Here is a 6,684-nt window from a genome sequence, read left to right as displayed (position 1 = left end):
CCTCTCCTCCCTCCTCCCCCTGTGGTATATCTGACTACCTCTTCCATCTCACCCACCTTTTATTAGCCATCATGTGACTTCACCTCTCTCAAGTATTGAACTGTATTTAACCTAACCCTGTAAATCTTATTCCTACATTGCCAGGGGGAAGACATACACTATGGATGTTAAGCTTAATGAGCAGCACAGGCAAATCACAGTAGTATTGCCCTCCATAATTCTCTTTGATTGAGTCCTGAATTGTAAAATCGATGTCTCCTTGCCCCCTATTCTCTTGTAGTTAATATTTCTCTCTATGACAAAGCAACTTTGTTTCTTCCTTCATCAACCAGAGGTGGCCTGAGGATCTCCCATACATCAGAGTTTGATGGCAAATATACCTCAAATTATTCATCTTTATTGTTGTTATTGGCATTACTGTTATGTCCATTTTTTTCTGAAAGGAAAAGTGGCATTCACCAGTATTTTTTAAACAGTTTATCTCATTTTAACTAAAACTGCTCATTAAAGTCCAGTGGTGGAAATTAACTAAGTACATCTACTCAAGGTACTTGTACTTTACTTTTCAAATTTCTCGATACTTTTACTTTACTACATTTCAGAGGGAAATATTGCACTGTTTACGCCTTTACATTTATTTGACAGCTATAGTTACTGGTTACTTTTCAGATTTTGATTTTACATACAAAACGTGATCATCTTAAAAATATATTTGTTCTAATTAGCCACAACTACAACTGTAAAATGCTACTTACACATGAACACATCAGTAGTAAAAAATGTATTTGTCCACACTTAAGTTAATTCCCCTTATTTAGCATTTATAACCAGTATATAAACATTAAATAAATGGTTTATAACACTATAATGTAGTTGTAAGCAGATAAGTGCAGATATAATCTATTTGTCAACAACTTTAACTCTTCTTGTGGGCACCCATAAATGGCGTCCGATGTACAAAAAAGATAATGAATGACAATATAGTAGAACAGTTGTGATAATATTGAATATGTATACATAGAAGTTATATTGCTGAAAAATACTGTACATTAATAAACACTTCCTTGTCCTTCAAGCTGTGTACAACTACGTTAGTGTGTTAAAAAAACATTTATTAAATGTTTGTCTTCTGGTTATAAATGCTAAATAGGGTGACTTAAAGTAAAGTGTCTTTTTCTACATTTTTCTACTAATATTTAAGTAGTTTTATTGAAGTAAAATGTTGAATGCAGGACTTGTACTTGTATTTTTACAGTGTAGTATTTTGCTACTTAAGTAAAGGATCTGAATACTTCTTCCACCACTGGTAAAGTCAACAGCCCTTTGGCAGTGACATAGAAAAATAGGAGTCTTAAAGATATTGAACTACTCACCAGCCCATTTTGAACAGCCCCAACAAAAATTCAGTTTTAATTACAGCTCTAAATTCCCATAAAACGTGCTGTATATTTCCAAAAAAAAAAAAAAAAAAAGTAAATTCAGCAAGCAGCTGAGTGGCTGAGTCTTTCTCTGCAGGCCATCACTTCAGCTGACACCGAGGGTGAACAATGGTTATGTTCACGGCTGTTGTCAAGCTGTGATGAATAGCTCCGCCTAACTACTCAGGAATAATGCTTAAAACAGAAAATGAATCCAAGTCGTGAATAAATGTATTAAACATTTGTGTTGTGCCTGGTCAGCACTGATTCCAGTTAGCTGAAGGAAAGAGGTAAGGCTGGGGAAAGAAAAGAAGAGCGGGCGAGTGGTATAGTGGCACAAAATCAAGCACTCAGCAGCTCCACAATACCCCATTAGTCTTCATTTTCAGCAGGACATGCAACAGGGCCCTTACGTCTTGAGGAACAAACTAAAATTTATTGGGTCGGCCAGTTCAGGCTAATTGAAAGAAATTGTCTGTCTGTTTGCTTTCCATTAGGTTTGTAGAGGGTGGTGGGTTGAGGCGGGGTGATGATCTGGGGCCTGAGCTTGTTGCCCTCCACTCGTCACCCCGGCCTGGTTTTCCCGTTAATGGTTTGATCCATGAGCGCCCTCCACTGAGTAGACAGTCTGAGCTGTGGGAATCATTTAAGGAGGAATCGTTTAGGGAGGATTTATGAGATGCATTCATTATGAAGTGTGTACAGGCAAACAGACTTCGATCGGTAATGGCAGCTCAGTGGTGGTTTACGGAGCTTTTTTTCTGCACTTGCTGTAGTTTTGGTTCACTCCTGTCCCCAAATGCAAACATACTGACTATGACTGATCGTATTGGCCCTGTGATTTTGAAATATTGTTTTAGATGCAACACCGGGATCTTCCATAAATGTTGATTTGGGATTATTGCTTGTTTTACTGCAAGTCATTAGTGTATTGCTTATCATTATTATATCTTTTGTCAAAGACTCCTTGAGAAAGACATTATAAACCTACCTGATGCAGCAGCCAGTTCAAATGACCTTTTGCCCTCATCTCTTATGTCCCTCTGTCAAAGAGGAAGATAATATGATAATATTATAGAAGAATAATTGAAGATAGAAGATTTTATAATCTTGGGTCTTAATATTTTCATATTTCTCTCTGTTGTGATAACATTTTATTCCCCAACTTCATGACTGAGATCTACAGACATAGTGACACTGTATTGCAATTGGCTGCACTTCCGTTAGATTTTGCAGAGCTACTTTCTAATTCAAATTTGACCTAATGCTTGCCGTAGTTGTGTGCAGACACAGTTTTGTTTTGACATCCAAATAAGGGATTTAGATAATTAATCTGATAATTTGTTAAAAACCTGTGTGATTGTCTGCTCTTTTGGACCTGTAAAGGAGTACCAGGTTGTTAAAATACAGAATTTTGCAATATAGCAACTTAGCACTTAAACATCCCAAAAACAAACATACTGTAGACTAATCCTATTATCGACAAGGAAACTGAGAATCTGAGTCACTGTTTTTAGTGTGTTGTTGCATTCATACTTTCTAGAGATGATTTAAGAGGAAATGAGATGGTAAAACACTTTCCACCAAAAATACAACACAATTCATGCTTATCAAATGCATTCTCATTGTTAACAAGAGATTTTAGTGGAACAGTTGGGGGAAATTATTTCCTGGCCCGGCATCCCCATTTTGTCAATGTGAGGCACTATGTAACAGTATATGTCGGAAGGAGAATAAGAATAAACCAGAAGGCAACACACTGCACAACATCTATGAAAACTCTACCTGGATGAGAATCTTTATAGGTAAACAAATCAAATATATGATAACTTGCACCTAAACTACCAATTATATGTGATGTTAGAACATTACAATTGTACTCTATCAATTCTGGATGGAAACATAACCATATGAAATCACCAGATGTAGGAGGCATTTAATGCTGAATATGTTTTAAGTTTATTGTAAGTAAATCTTCACTAGAAAATCTTTTGTGGAAACAAATCCCATTAGCCTGTCAGCCAAATCAATATTTTCATGCCCAGTATGTCTATGTAGTTTTTAAAAATGTTACTGTGAATCCACTGAAGACAAAATGGAGGCCACAGTTTTGACTAAAAAGGGGGAGCTGGGGCATTAATTGGACCGAGAAAAGACAGAGACTCTCTGTATCATTATGTGTCGCAGTACACTGCACCTAGTATTCTGAAGTATTGCATTAACAAAGCCCAAACTGAATGACCCAGCTGCCTGTTAGACAAGTGACAGGCATTCAGCTAAGTTACAGTCACAGACAGTCAAAAAAACATAATCCACAACTGCCAAAAACACTCAACTTATGCCTGCTGCCTCCTCTCCCTCCTCTTCTCTGTCACTGGCTAGATAAACTCTCTGCTTCTCCGTCTCCAACCTCGCCTCCCTCTCTGCTCGATTATAATTGCTCACATTTAACAGCTGAGCTTCTGAATACTGAGGAGCAAAGAGAATGAGGAGGAGGTGGCATGCACAAAAAAAATAAATAAATGCACACATCTCGGGTGGAAATTGACTGGCACCGGTGTTTAAAATAATAAGATGCAGCTGTTGATAGCAGCGACTGTCTCCAGGTTTACTTCCCCGTGGCCCCTGTGGCAGCAGAGGAGCCGTGATGAAGGCAGACAGCTGACAGGTGCTCCAGGATGATGCTGCCATCAGGTGCATCTGCTAAACTTAACTCAGAGGCAGGAGAGGAGAGATAGGGAGAGGGAGGAAACACAAGCAAAAGAAAAAGATGCTCGAGCGAGAGAGTGAGTGGGGGAGAAGGAGAGGAGTGGCCAAAAAATATGAGGAAAAGAGGGTTAAAGCAAAAAAAGACGGAGGATACTGAGCAGGCAAGAGAGAGCGAGAATAAGTGTGTTTGTGTACGCAGTGCATATGATTGCGTGCACCTTGCAACTTTATGCCAGCCCTTCCTGTAAAGAAATTCACAGGATGTCTTTGAAGCTGCGAGGTTGACGAAATAGGTGCCCCCTCCGTCTAGACACCGACACTCAGGAAGTTTACTGAGCAGGTCAGGAGATGGGGAGACGGTGGGGGAAAGGTAATAAGAGGAGATAATGAGCAGGTGCAGGAAATGATGGAGAGGAAATAGTCAGTAATAATAAAAATGAAGAAATTAAATAAAAGAAGGTGCAAGGGGGAAAAAAGGCAGCTTGTCAGGAAGTGAGTTTGAGTGTGCGTTTAAGGAGAAAGAGGGTATGTGCTGTTGCCATATGTTTATATATCACTGCATGCATCAGCACTTTGCAGTTACTATGCACACACGCCATCCAACTCTTGTGTCAGAAATGCAGCCTGGGTCTGAATATACAGCCATAATGGATTCACTCTGTGTGCTGCTCTGACAGTGGTGGCGCTGACGGTGTATCTGACTTTAATAAAAGGTGCAGCGGGCACAAGTCAGGAGCTAAGGCAGGTATTTGAACCCCCTTGAACCCCTCATGCTGGGGGGAGGGGCCCCTCACCAAACGCAAAGCCAACCAGATGAAAAGTGTTCACTCGTCTCACAACTCGGTTCTGGGCCGAGTAAAAGGTGACGGGGATTGTAACCAAGGAGCTGATCTCCACACACACACACACACACACACACACACACACACACACACACACACACACACACACACACACACACAGATACGCAAATGCACAGCAGTGAAGGAGAGGAGCCTGACAGAGCCCAGTGCATCGCAGGTAGCCCAACAGAGTAGCTGGGAGCGCTGTCACCAATTTGTTCCTAGCCATGGGGGATATGCAGGGGATAGAGAGGCGATGGCAGCTCCCTGTCCTCATCATGGCTAATGAGGCCCAGGCTTCTCCTTCTTCCTCTGTGTGTGTGTGTGTGAGTGTGTGTGAGAGAGAGAGAGAGAGAGAGAGATCGGTTTGTATCAGTTCGTGTCACAGTGCTGTCAAACCTCCTCCTATTCCTGAAAAACCAGGGTTGATATCTGGCACAGACCACCGTGCACTCTTAGTTCTCCTTTTACAACTCTCCTGGCTGAATAATTTACCGGGTCAAGAAATACACACATACACACGGGAGAGAGGAGATCAGGTCTTGTTCAAGGCAGCAAACATTCAATACACTGCAGATCTTCAGGGACGCCACACCAGCTGAGGTTTGCTTGCTGTGCTGGCTGACCCATCAAACCCTCAAGGAAAGAAAGAGGGAGGAGAGGGATGGCACCATACCTGCTGTGATTAAAATACAGCCAGAAATAATGAATTCTTATGAGGACTAAAACTGGTCAGTGTATGATGACCTAACCCCTTAGGAAACACATGGCAGTGCTTTATTCAAACCTTAATCATGAAGGTTTTTTTGAGGCTTGTATTTCAAGTTGAAGTATTATCCAGTTAGCATTTATCTGTGACAGAAAACTATGCAAGTTTTTTTGTTTCTGTTTTGAGAAATTTCACAAAATGTGTACAGGAGTTTATCATTGCTTTGTACACACCGATCTGTCACATTGAACAGCACTTAAGAAGTTTGATAAGCACTTTACTATATCATATCTGTGGGACGCATAAGGAGGGATGCTCCTTCTTGTGATATAATGCTAGTATCCATCTTGAGGACATTACGAGTACAAAGACATTCAATCTTATGAGATGAGAACTGTATGATGCGCTTTTAGCAGAGGAATGGAGGAAGAACAGTACTGTATTTGTAGTTCAGGAGCTCCCCAGTGTGGTTATAAAGGAGAAGTGCAACCAGAGTTTCAAACTACTTTTTTCCTTATTTCACATACACCTCTCCATATATTAGGTTGAAAAGTAATGCAGAAATATAATAATGGCAGTTAAAAATCCTGAAAACCTGAAATAAAAATTGATTTACCTTCCCTTTTTTCTGTATCTGCAGAGACTTCCTGCACAAAATTTTAAAAGTGCAAAGCAGCTTTGATTATTCTAAATTAGTTTTCTCTCGGATAAAAATGTCTTTTAACTAAAGAGGTAAAATCTGCAATGTCAAAATACAATCAACCTGGTTGTGGAAGAACTTCCTCTGCATTGAAAATAAACAATTATACAACAAAATTGAAAACTTCCAATGCAAACCAGTTTGCTTGTATTTAAACCTCCAATACTGATGTCAGATTTCAGTTTACATCTTGTTTCCGCTGCCCCCCAGCCAAAAAATAGTATCACCTTAATTTATTGCTAACATGTTTTTAGCAAACAGGTGTTTATTCCATGCCATATATCCGGAGCAACACGGTATTCATTT

Source organism: Siniperca chuatsi, linkage group LG2 (assembly GCF_020085105.1).
Source record: "Siniperca chuatsi isolate FFG_IHB_CAS linkage group LG2, ASM2008510v1, whole genome shotgun sequence".
In the NCBI taxonomy this organism is placed as follows: Eukaryota; Metazoa; Chordata; class Actinopteri; order Centrarchiformes; family Sinipercidae; genus Siniperca; species Siniperca chuatsi.
The sequence above is the reverse complement of the archived record's forward strand: the minus strand, read 5'-3'. Positions refer to the sequence as shown.